A 12855-nucleotide genomic window follows, 5' to 3' on the forward strand; every position below is an offset into this window, starting at 1 on the left:
TATACCTCTTAACACCTAACCTTATCTCTCACAAACTTTAAATTGTTAATCAAAAAATCCTATACATAACATAAACTCTTAAAATACAATTTATACACTCTTACCCAAATTACAGTTAAACCACAAAAATAAAAAATATTAAAATCATTACAAAAAATACTTGTATAATATTAGTTACAAAAACCCCCCAAAAACAACAACAACAAAAAACCCTAACAAAAAAACCCACAAAACCACAAAGAAGTTAACTCAAAGTGTCAAAAATATAATTTAAAACAATTAACACGACTGAGACTCGACATGATAATATATTAAAAAAACCCATAATCACTCAAACTCAAATTTACTGCTCAATATCAGTTCCCACGAGAGCAATGATCCGGGTCATTGGTGAGGGTGTCTCGGTGCTATACCAGTGAACAAGAACGGCAGCTGAGAGCTGCACCAGGAACGGAGACCTGAGCAATACCAACTGCTTCCACCCTCCAGCCACTGCTCACCTAGCCCACTTACCTTGACTGCTAACATCCTTCCCTAAAAATTAAAACACGTCAAAGTTCTTGCCATATTCTCTGCCTTGTTGCTACCAAGCAGAGGAAGCCATACCTGAAGGAAGTTTAAAAACATCTCTTCTTGGGTTCTGTACCTAGTGATAGCGCATTATTAATCTGCAAAGCACTGTTCCTGGAATTATAATTGGAAGGTTATGTGATAGCAAATGTTCATGCTCAGCTGGAAGTAGTCACTGAGTATGGTTTTCAGTTTCAGGAAACTGCTTACTCTTTGTCTGGTACACGGGCATAGTTTCCTAATGAAAATTTAGCAGTGGCATTTTGCTTTAATTCCGTGTATTTTATTTCCATTTAATTCCCTAAATTCTTTAGGTACCATATTTTTCTGAATGGTTGGAAGATCACAATCTTAAACTGACAAGAGAAAAAGTCCAGGAGTTCCCTTGCTCGGGTTTTTTTCTTCTCTTTTTCTGTTTTCTGTTCCAATCTGATATCTGTTCTTTTTTATGTGTATTTAAAGGAGTACAATTATTAGTACTCAGGAAGATTTGTGAAGTGCTCCTTCTCCATCTCGCTGGTCATGTCACAGAATCCATCCAGAAGATTCCAGTCTGTAGCTGTACCAAATTCCAGGTATTGGTACAATAGACAAAGTTAATGAAATACCACTGTCCCTTGGGGAAGATCTCCCATGTTTGTAAAGTCTCTGTGAATAAATAGAAAAATAGTCAGATTAAGTATGTATCAGTTTAAACCCAGAACAGCGTCACTTTAAACTGTCAAAAGCTTCTGGGTTTTGATGATGGTGCTACCACTTTTTAGACTACAAAAATTGACAATACTGATCTCAAAACAGTTAGACATTTCTCCAAATATTTTAATAAATACTGGAGACTAAACAAGGTGTTTAGCCTTATAGCTGGTTGTAGTTCTTACAGTACGTAGAATGTATAAGATATGCACAGTCTAGTGAAATACATTTTAGCAGTAATCCAGTTTCATATGGCTCAGTTCTGAGAGCCTTAGTGAGCTGCACCTCCTGGAATATCCACATACAGAAATTTGATTTTGAAATGGGCTAAGAGAATGGAATGGAAGCTTACTCATCCTTTAAACATCATCTTAAAGGAAGCATGTCTGTCATTTTGCTGAGGGAAGGATAACTGCTTTATCCTTCCTCCCTGTGCCCTCGGTGAGGCATTGCAGGATGGTTCAGAGGATTTGGTTCAGCCTCGGTAGGAAATGCTGCACGGCTCAGATGGTGGGTGATTTTCAGTGCGTGTGCCATGTGCTGTTCCAGTCAGCCAGGTCGGAGGGAAGCAGGGAAGAGGGTCGAAGGGATGGTTCAGAGGTGGTGGTTGTGTGACCCTCAGTCTGAACGTGGGAGCAGCCCCGGCCATGCTTCTCCTGGAGGTGTTCTGTGTGGATTAACTAATGTTGCTGTGACTGAAACAGCTGAGCCATACTTTGCTTTCCTTTGTGCATTTAACACCTCTTTGGTTGGCATGGTCCTGGTACTGGGTTAGCCTGAGACACTGGAGTATGGGGGGTCCTTCCCAAAGCCTAGTGAGAGCATTTGGGTTTAAATATCAGTAGACTCCCTGCTGATTTGTTTGGAATTTAATGGGAGGGTGTCATAGATCTCTTTTTCTTATTTGCCTTATGAAATAGGCAAATATGAAATATGAAATATTTATTCTTTGAAATAGGACTCTCTGAGATGTCTTATCTGGAAAGGTTTCCCTGACTGGGCAGGAGTGTGTTCTCTCTCCCTCTTCCTTGCTGGTGAGTCATCCTGAAATAGAACCTGGCTGTGAACGGTGTCTCTTTCCAAAAGGTAGGAAAAAATTTCCCCCTTAAAGTCTTGGAGGCAGTTTAGAGGAGGCCCCGGGAATCCGAGGCCAACTGGAGCTCTAGTTCCTGGCAGCTTTTGTCTGAGAGGAATCCTGTGATATTTGCAATTTTAAGAGGTGGAATCCTGCATTTGAACCCCAGCTCCTGGCTGTGAACAGTGTCTCTTTTCTACAGGAGAGAAACATTTCCACCCTCCTGTCCTCGAGGCAGTTCCAAATGCCACTTGACCTAATCAAAGTCATCTGCCAAGGCTTAATAGTAACCCAGAAGATCCAGTGCATCACCTGTGTGTAACATCAGCCAGTTCAGTTGAGTTTTGTGAGAGAGGACCTGTGTGTTTGATCCTCTGAGCAACCGGTGGGTTACTGTCCTGTTAAGGACAGCAAACTAAATATATTGATATAAATTACAGAAATAATGTATTTGCATTGATTTTAATTATTTACTACCCAGCACAAGAGCTGTAAGTGCTGGTGCAGGGCACCATGTCTGAAGAAATATTGCAGCAATGATAGTAAAGGAGGCAAAACTAATAACCAGGTAAAAACTGTTATTCACCCAGAACAAGCATGGGCAAGTCTCTCTCTCTGTCTAGAAGAGAGACCTTGGCGAGTGTCTGACAGCGGACGGGCTCTACAGAATCTTCACCCCTACGGTGACAGGCACTTGACAGCAATAAAAATGCTCGTAACAGATGCTTTTAATGTTACTTTCTCGACCAGTTGTGTTTTCATGTTCTTTCCCCACCAGGCCCCGCCTACACGGGGCGATGCACGATCTCCTGGGAGGAGCGGTGCCGCCGCTGCGCTGCCGCGCCTCGGGGATCCGGCGGAGCGCAGCCCGGCCCCATCTCCGTGCCGGGCGGGGCGGGCGGCGGAGGGGAGCGGAGGGGAGAGGGAGGCGGAGGGGAGAGGGAGCGGAGGGGAGAGGGAGGCGGAGGGGAGCGGAGGGGAGAGGGAGGCGGAGGGGAGAGGGAGCGGAGGGGAGAGGGAGCGGAGGGGAGAGGGAGGCGGAGGGGAGTGGGAGCGGAGGGGAGAGGGAGGCGGAGGGGAGAGGGAGGCGGAGGGGAGCGGAGGGGAGAGGGAGCGGAGGGGAGAGGGAGGCGGAGGGGAGCGGAGGGGAGAGGGAGCGGAGGGGAGAGGGAGGCGGAGGGGAGCGGAGGGAAGGGGGAGCGGAGGGGAGAGGGAGGCGGAGGGCAGCGGGGAGCGCCCTGCGTGCGAGCGGCCGGCAGCAGTGGCTCTCCCCGGGATAACCACCGGCAGCCAGCGCGGCCGGGGTGACCAATTCACCCAACACCGGGTCAGCTGCAGCCGTGCCCCGAAACTGCCCAAGTTCCCGCCCGGACTGACGTGTTTGGCGGTGTGGGGTGTTTATTTATTTATTTATTTTTTTTTTTCTTTTCTATAATGTGAAGACTAGGGCAAAGGAGGTTGCTTTTTCAAGATCCTTGATTTTAGGAGTTTCCAGTGCTTTTCCACAACATGAAAATGAGTAAATTTTGACTTTGTTTTTGCCCATTACAATGTGGTGGGGGGGCGGGGGTGGTGGTGGTGGGGTGTGTGTTTTTGTTTCTGGCTGCATCAATCCATGCAGTTTCTGAAAGAAATGTCACAGTTTTGGGCTTCTGAGAAAGACAAATCTGCTGGGATTCATAGAGTGAGAAACAAAACCTTTACCAAAACAGTTTTGTTATTTCCCCCTATACACTTTTATATATTTACATTCATCTATTTAGGCTATGTCTATTTGCACTTAATATACAGAATATCTATTTATACCTACAGATCTATTGACACATATCTGTTTAACTTCTGTTAACACACAAACCACATCTTTAGACTGTTTAGATTTGTGTATTTTCATACTTGACACTTCTCTATTTCGACTTAGATATCTACTTCTAGAAAAGCTCTGCATAGATTACTGCTAATATCTGCTTATACTTTGAGTGTAAGAGCTAAGAGAGCTATTAGCTCTTTTTAATTCCCTCATATATATATTCTTTTGTTACATTTTGAAGTCCTTTATTGGTTCCTTTATTTATACGTATATACAAGATTTATATTTGCATTTAAAAATCTTGTATCTTTCTGTGTTGGGCTCACGTGGACAAGCTTGGGTAGTAGTGGTGGTGGGGGGTGGGAAGGCTACAACAGTGGCTTCTGCAAGGACCTTTTGGAAGCTTCCACCAAGTCTGGCAGAGCCAGTCCCTGGTGGCTCCAAAGAGAGGATATGCTGCTGGTCAAGGCTGGGGCAAGTAGAAATGGTGTAACACCTCAGTGATAACATATTTAAGAAGAAACAAAAAAGTTTATTCCACAGTTGTAATTGGGACCAGAGAAGAGCAGGGTGGGAATATGTGAGAGGGACAATGCTGCAGCCACCAAGGTAGAGTGGAAAAGTAGGGAGAGGAGGCACTCCAGGCACTGGAGCTGAGATTCCTCTATAGCTCATTGTGAGGACCATGGTAAAGCAGCTGTGCCCCTGCAGCCTTTGGAGGTTCACGGGGATGGAGAGATCCACCTGTAGGCCGTGGAGGAGCCCATGTTGAAGCAGCCTGTCCTTGAAGGTCTGCATGCTGTGTAAGAATGACCCACACTGCAGCAGTTCACAGAGATCTGTTACTGATGAGGTGGACTCACACTGCAGAAGTTTGTGGAGAACCATCTCTCACGGGACAAACAATGGATGATATAATGACCATAACCCCCACTCCCTGTTGCCCTGCACTGATGAGGTAGGAGGTAGAGCTGTGAAGGAGGAAGGGGCAGGGGGAAACTGTTTTTAAGGTTTTGTTTTACTCCTTATCCTGCTCTGATTTTGTTAGCAATACATTCAATTAATATATCTCTTAATTTGAGCCTGTTTTACTCATGATGCTGTTTGATGAGCAATCTCTCCTGGTCCTTAACTCATGAACCCTTTGTTATATTTTCTCTCCTCTGTCCAGCTGCAGAGAGGAGTGAGTCAGTGGCTTTCGTGGGTGCCTGGCATCGGGCCTGGGTCAACCCACAACACTTACACAAAACATCTGTCATGTGAAAAGGAGAGATTTCCTCCACCCTTAGTGAATGCAGATGTCCTGGAGTCTAAACATTTAACTTGCCTGTCAGCACCCCAGGGAAGCTGAGACCCTTGTGCCCGAGCAGTCTGTCAGCACCCTGTTACTGGTACGCTCCACTGAGCAGTCCTGCTGGATCAAAGGATGGCTCAACTCACTTATCCAGGGACACGCACCAACGGCATAAGGGAGACCCACAGCTGATCTTCCCACTTCATTTTATGTCACCTGCTGCCAGTTTGCTGGTGTCTGTGAAGGACTCATGTCGACAGTTTATGGAATAAGACTCAATACAAAACAGTGACAGGTTCAAGGATTGTTGGTGATAGTATCTGACTGCAAAAGCATATTCAAAGAAATACACAGAGAAGCTCTAATCCCCAGTGAAAGTATTCAGTGCACTCTACAGAGCAAGCTCTGGCTGGATGGTGGGGCCCAGAGAGTGGTGCTGCATCTCGTTGGTGGTCAGGTACTAGTGCTGTGCCCTGGGCATCAGTGCTGGGCCCAGTTCTGTTTAACACCTTTATCAATGCTCTGAACAAGGGGCTTGAGTCAGGCACTAGCAAATTTGCAGATGACACCAAGTTGGCGGGGGAGAAGTATCGACCTGGTGAAAAGTAGGAGCACTCTGCAAAGGGACTTAGGACTGCGTAGATGGGCTGAATCCAACAATATGGAGCTTGACAAGACTAAGTGTTGGGTCCTGCACTTTGGCCACAACAACTCCATGCAGCACTAAAAGCTGGGGGCAGGGTGGCTGGGCAGCAGCCAGGCAGAAAGGGACCTGGGGGTACAGATGGACAGCAGGCTGGACACGAGCCAGCAGCGCTCTGTGGCCAAGGCCAACGGCATCCTGGCCTGTGTCAGGAACGGTGCAGCCAGCAGGACCAGGGCAGGGATTCCTCTGTACTCAGCCTCAGTTAGGCCATACTAAGGAGTGTAAACAACTGTTAGCTACCCTTTACTTTTTTTTCTTTTTCCCCTCTGCTAATGGACAGAAAATTACTAAATAAATATGGACCAAAGGATGTGACTGACAGTTTCCTATTCTTTCCTGGTTTACTAGTAATATAGCTATTCTTACCAAACTAAAAAAGTGATTGTTGTTCTTTTAATGGACTCAACAGTAAAGGGTCATAATATCTATAAATTCATGTTTGATAATGTTTTTGACACTGCTTGCAAAAATTGAAAGTTTTACTTGGAGGCAGCAGGTCTGTCCCTGACTCATTCTTTAATGAAGTCTGCAATTGGGCTGTTCATGCTTCTCAAACTTTTAGTATTCTCTTTCAAACATGTTGTATTGGAAGTCTCCCAGTGATTCAGCTGTTTCTTATTTTGTTATATTTTCTTTTCTTACTGGACAATGAGGCTGAGAAGATCAGTCTGATTTGTTTGAATATTCAGACTTCCTGTGATTGGTATACAACTGTGCCATGGCTAAATGGAGTGTGGAAAAATTTGGCACCATGAACCATTCCTGTTATCAGAAAGTGAAAAATTGTTTGGAATATGAGCTGGTCCCTTTCTCATATGACAGCAGCTAATGGAGTTTCTGCACCTTGCAGACAGGAAAGTATACGAGAAAATAGATTTCTGAAAGCTGTCCCTTCTGTATTCAAGAAGGATGTCACAGATGCTCAGTGTGTTTTGGTATCTGCTCCAGAAAGGCAAATGCATTTCAACATAGAGATAATCCTGGAGAATGTGGTGCCCTACTGCTGGTTTTGCCTGTGCAGCATATGTGATCTGCCTTTATCTGCTTCATCTGAGTCATGTTTGCATTCTCAGTCACTTAAAGTGAATAATGCCCATCAAATGCAGCTGTAACATAATAGAAAGCGCTCTTGGGCACCTAATAGAGGAGTGGTTGCTGCTTTGCTTCCCTCCCCTGCCAGGAGAGCTTGTTTCATGTCTAATAATTGGCTCATCTTTCATGTAGTCAGTTCTTAAGTGTAAACTCAACTTCTCTATGGGAAGATGGAAAGATGCATTTACTAGAGGCCAGGCAAACCACTCAGATTAATGGGAAATGGAGTCACTCATCAATGTGAAAATTAAATCTTTCTCAGAGTTTGCACTGCTGTGTATTTTGTTTTGGTTTGTTTGGTTGATGATAGATATACATTCTGACAAGTGCAGTCTGCTATTTCTAAAGAAAATTTCCTCTCTGGTTGTAACTGCAGAAGATATTAATGGTGCTTTTAAACTATGTCATTCCCATTTAGGGATTTGCCTGGAAGTAATGTACTGTACATATTTTATGGTGAATAAATAGTTGCTTAACATTTTTTGTCAGTTTTCTGGCTATTAATAAGCAAACAAATATATCTATTTAGATATTATACAAACAATTTGCAAGAACAAATTTTAGTGTCTGTGTGATGAGTTTGGTTCTTACTATTTAGTATTCCTGTTGATGGTTTATTTCAGTCATTAATGAGCTCTTTTTTGCTTGAGCACAGGAAACAGGTAAATAGAACAATAGAAGGCACTCTGCTTAAAGGCTACTGATTGCATTTATGTTTGAATACTGAGTGCTAAAGGTAACTATTCCAGAACATTGACCAAAAAATGCAGCAGTCCTTTTCACAGCAGTAGTCATGAACAGCAAAGAAAAGCACATGGGAAGAGTCTGATCAGTTTATTCTTACTAGAAATAGGTACCTGCCAAAACTGTTGTTGTTCTGGGGTGAACTTGTAAGTTGGCACCTGAACAATGGTATCACCCTTCCTGTCGTGCCAGCTGCTTGTCCTTGCTTTGAGAGGGTGATCTAGGTGACAGTGGCAACTGGCACGGCTTACACTCACCCAATCTAACATCACCAACACCTTGAGAAGGTTAATGTGGCTCTCGCAATTAAGTGGCAATGACCAGTGGGCAGTCAATGTGGTTCTCTCTTAGAGAACTGGCTGCTGGCATAAGGGCCAATGTGGTCACTGTGCCTGAAGCCATCACTACTGTCACCAGCACTGTCACTATGTAGTGGCAGTTTGGTACTGGCCCCCAGAACTGGCAGCTGCTGTGCCACAGCTGGATCTTCCTTTTGTGGGTTGTCACACTTGACTTCCATGCTTTCTATCCTCAGGTACATGCCAACTGCAGACACAGCCTCAAGTTCTCTGGCTGCACCCCGAGAGGGGCCTGGTATGCACACAGAGCCCATGTTGAAGTTACTACTGACTGAGTTAAAGAAAAAATGAACAAAACTCCAATCCCTCTTTTTGAAAACAAACACTCCACAAAATAGAATTTTGTTTTCTTTTCCCCCATGGATGGCATAAAGAATTCATTGTTAATAAAATGCAGATTGACCAAAAGGATTGAGGATCAGAGCAAAGCTTTCTGACTTCCTTGGTCCTTACCAGGCTTAGGGGTGTACTCCTCTGAGCACCAAGACTATCACTGTTCCTGGAGGGCCTGGCTGTCTTCATGCACGCTTCCTGTGTGCAGCACAGCACAGAAGGAATAGTGGCCTCATTGCCCAAGAGGACCCACTGTGAAGGAAATACGAGCACCTTTCCTTTCCTGAATGTCTGGGGCCATGCACACAGCCCTGCACAGCTCTGCACATGCTGCTGCTGTCTGTCCAGCCTAGCACAGGCTTAGGCTAGGTGTCATTATTAGAGAACCTCTGGGACTGTCTCAGCAAAATTGGAGTTGAAAGAGATGAACACAGACAGATCGGAGGAGTGCCTGGCTCCAGATGTCAAAGGGTCAACAATGTCAGCCTCTAGAAGCAGACTCTTCAAGCCTTTACTTATACTGCTGAGAAGAACTTCCAGTAAAATACAAACATAAATACACTAAAAACATGTACTTGAGTTTAATGTTACAGATTAAATTTTTTTTTTAGCTAATAATAATTTGGCTATTCATTTACTAAAAACGGCTTGGAATTCTTACATATGAGTAAAAATATTATGCTCCAGGTTGTTTGATTAGCTAGTAAAAAATGAGCATCTAAAAGGTCTTTACACTCTTTTGCAGAAGCTTTAGGAGAAGTTTTAAGGTGGAGCAATGAGTGAAAGAAGGAAAGGAGGGAAAAAGAACCTGCTAAAATCAGTTGAAAATTTTCAAAGAATCCTATTTCAAGATGTGCAAGGCCTCATCCATTTTACTGATAATAAACCTAGGCCATCTACAATGACTCTTGTTTTACTTCCTTCAAGCTTACCTCAGGTATCATTTCCCAAAAAAAGCTTGCTTAACTTTGCTGATAAATATTCTTTCCATAAACAGGAAAAGCTTTAGAACCTGATTCATGTATTCATGGAATATTTTGCGTTTGAATGGACTAAAAAGGATTGTCGAAGTCCAGCTCTTAAAGTGAATTTCCCACACGTGACCTTGGTTACTGATTGTTTTCTGTGCACACTGATCCGTGTGCACGGATCTACACAGGCAAGGCAGAGGGAAGTTGTTTTGCCCGGTTCTGAGCCAGGGATATCTGTATCTCGCTGTGCTCCAGCAGCCTCCAGGGACACATGGAACGTGCAAGAGGGCAGGCACAGCCCAAGGGGGCTCTGTTACTGCTGGAGAAGCAGCACTGGATGAGCCACAGCCACAGGGAGAGACCTGAGAGTCTGGAAGGTGCTTTCCACAGCCCAGAAGCACTGAGGGGTGCCATGAGCATCTGCACAGGTGCAATGGACTGTAGTGGTCCTCTTAATGCAGATGTCATGTTGCTGGCAGCATAGAACAAATGGATGCTGTAGCCAGTGACCGTGTGCAGGGCTGGACAACGTGGTGCAGGGTTTTACCAGTGAATGGGAACAACTCTCTAATTGCCCCAGGAGGTTTTGTTGTTTTTTTTTTTTTGTTTTTTTTTTTTTTTTGCTTTGTTCAGGTGCCTTCTGCAATCTGGGACAGATCCAGTCTACATCTGCACCTTTGAGCAGGGATCTTCTCTGTGCAATGGAGTTGTGCATTGCTTATTCTAGTACTTCCCTGGAGTGTTTGCAGTTACCCATGCCCTCACCTGTGAGTACAATGCACAATTATTCTTTCTAATAAAGATAATCAAAGCATTGATTAAAAGCATTCAGTTAGTCCATTTAACTTATTCATAAAATGCTGAAAACTCTTGTCATAAGCATGGAAAAGAATTAAATTATGGAAATAATTCTTGTCTGTTAAGTCTTATCCTGATATTGACTGGAATAATTCTATTTGCATACTGTAGTAATTTTTTTTAAAAAATAGATTGTTATTAGTAAGTTATATGAAATTATCAGTAAGTTACTGGTACCTTCTTCAGGGGAAAAATGGTTCCCTTGGTGATAAGTATTCTAGCCAGCTATCATGACCTTGTATTTTCTAACCTTTCTTTTACAGGCTTACATCTTCAAAAAATTGTTGTTTTTATCTGTGCGTTTGTTTTCCTTTTTGTTGTTGTTGTTGTTCATCAAAACCAGAATAAAAACTAAGAATAGTGGTGGAGTTAGTTGAAAAGAATTTGCAAAATAATGTTGAGGCAAATGGAGGTAAAAGATACAATATAAAAAGAAGTGAGAAGAAGTAAACTTTTGATTCTATTGGGATGGGAGTGGCAGCACACTGTCAAAGATTATGAGGATGGAGGATGCTAGAGAGTCTAGTAAGTGCCTTGGGATGAATAACAGCTGGCCATGTCTACCTCTTGATTCCGCGTTAGGACCCAAAATGCAGCTGAATATTGTGAAAGTATTGTTTAGGAAACATAAGGAAGAAAGAATTTTCATGAAGACTTTATGAATTTAATATGACTGTCATTTGATTCCCTCTCTTACTGCATAGCAAAAATATTTTGTTTTAAACCACTGCTCATTAAGAATAGCATCTTTTGTGTTCCTTAGAAATGGCAAACTGCTCCAGTCGTGGCAGGTGCAGGACACCTCAGTGAGCCATGCCCTGGAGACTCGAGAAAGCTTAAAGTCCTCTGTGAGAAGACAGGGGAAAGGGATAGCAGGAGGAGGAATCCTCAATCTCCAGAGCAGCTGCAGGTGGTCACCACTCATTTCATTCCAGACAAACAGTGGTGAAATAACTCCAGTGGTTGTTACAGACTGACAATCCCAACTTGCAGCTGCACAGTGAAGAGGGGAGAGAAGCATTAGTCTGAGCACAAATGAGTAGCACTAGGCAGACCAGAATTCAACTAGATGGAAAAACTGAAGCCAGCTGTTCCCTAGGCTACCATCTGCCCTGCAAGAGACAGAGGGGTTTGCTTCATGTGTTTTTCACCCTTCTAGTCACTTGTTTGCTAAAAGCATAAAACTTTTCAGCTGAAAACCTGAGGTTCCAGTGCTTGCCAGATGTTTGTAACATTTATCTGTTCTATTTCTCAGATGTTTTATTATCTTTATTGTGCAAGCAAAAACTATTTGTGTACCAGCAATCAGTGATTTGTATCATCAAGCTGTTTTCTTCTTCCAGGCACATCCAGCCTGGCAGACAGGATTCAACTCAAATAAAATTAAGTTCTCATGCTAATGGCAAATTGGGGTGACCCTCCATTCCTCTGAGCCTTCCCATCTGAGTCAGCTGTTCCAGTTCTCCTCTAGGATCAGAGCAGCTGACATGGATGCACAGGAATAGAGCAGTGCTTCAGAACCACGGTCTGTTGACAGACCCTTGTTATTAATGCCTGGCTAAGTGAGAAAATGCACACATATTAATCCTTGTTTTGCTTTTATTTGAGATGGTAAAAATATTAAAAGAAAGCATAAACATGAGCAATATGATTGCATGCTGCCCTGTCCTTGCTACCAAAGACCAGGCACTGAAGGAACATAGCACAAACTGTGCCAGTTACAATTCTGCTCTGATAGGCCAGGAACCACCAGGAACAGGCCAGGAACCACCAGGAACAGGCCAGGAACCACAGCTATCTGGTGCAGAACGCAGCTCAGTGCTGTGTGGTAGATATTGCATCTTTCATACCTGCATCATTTACCTACATTTTAAAACTCCTAGGACAGGTCATGATGTGAATATTTCTGTGCATTCAGACAGAATGTTGAACCCTTGCAAACAGGACAGGAAGTTGCTTCTATGGAACATATCTAGAAATGACTGTAATGAGGTTCTCTGTTTGTATTATGATCCTGTCTCTACAAAAGGAACCAACATTTGCTTTGTATTTATAACTGTATATATAATATATATATGTATATATATATATACATGTATATATAATTCTGTTTTGCATCTGAGTGTTCTTGTTCTGTGGTTAAGTTTTCTGACAGCTGATAGTTTGAAGGAAAGATTTAAAAATAATTTAGCTTGTTTCTATAAAAAAAGATAAAGTCCTTTACCTTTATAGTGGGTGTAGTTTTCGCTTAAGCTAAAAAACATGGTAAGACACCATCTGCAGCAGACTTTATTAGCTGAGAATCAAGTGTATCTAGACTTTTCCTGACAGGGTTTGTAAATTTCTGTTGGGA

This window comes from Passer domesticus, chromosome 6, assembly GCF_036417665.1.
Source record: "Passer domesticus isolate bPasDom1 chromosome 6, bPasDom1.hap1, whole genome shotgun sequence".
In the NCBI taxonomy this organism is placed as follows: domain Eukaryota; kingdom Metazoa; phylum Chordata; class Aves; order Passeriformes; family Passeridae; genus Passer; species Passer domesticus.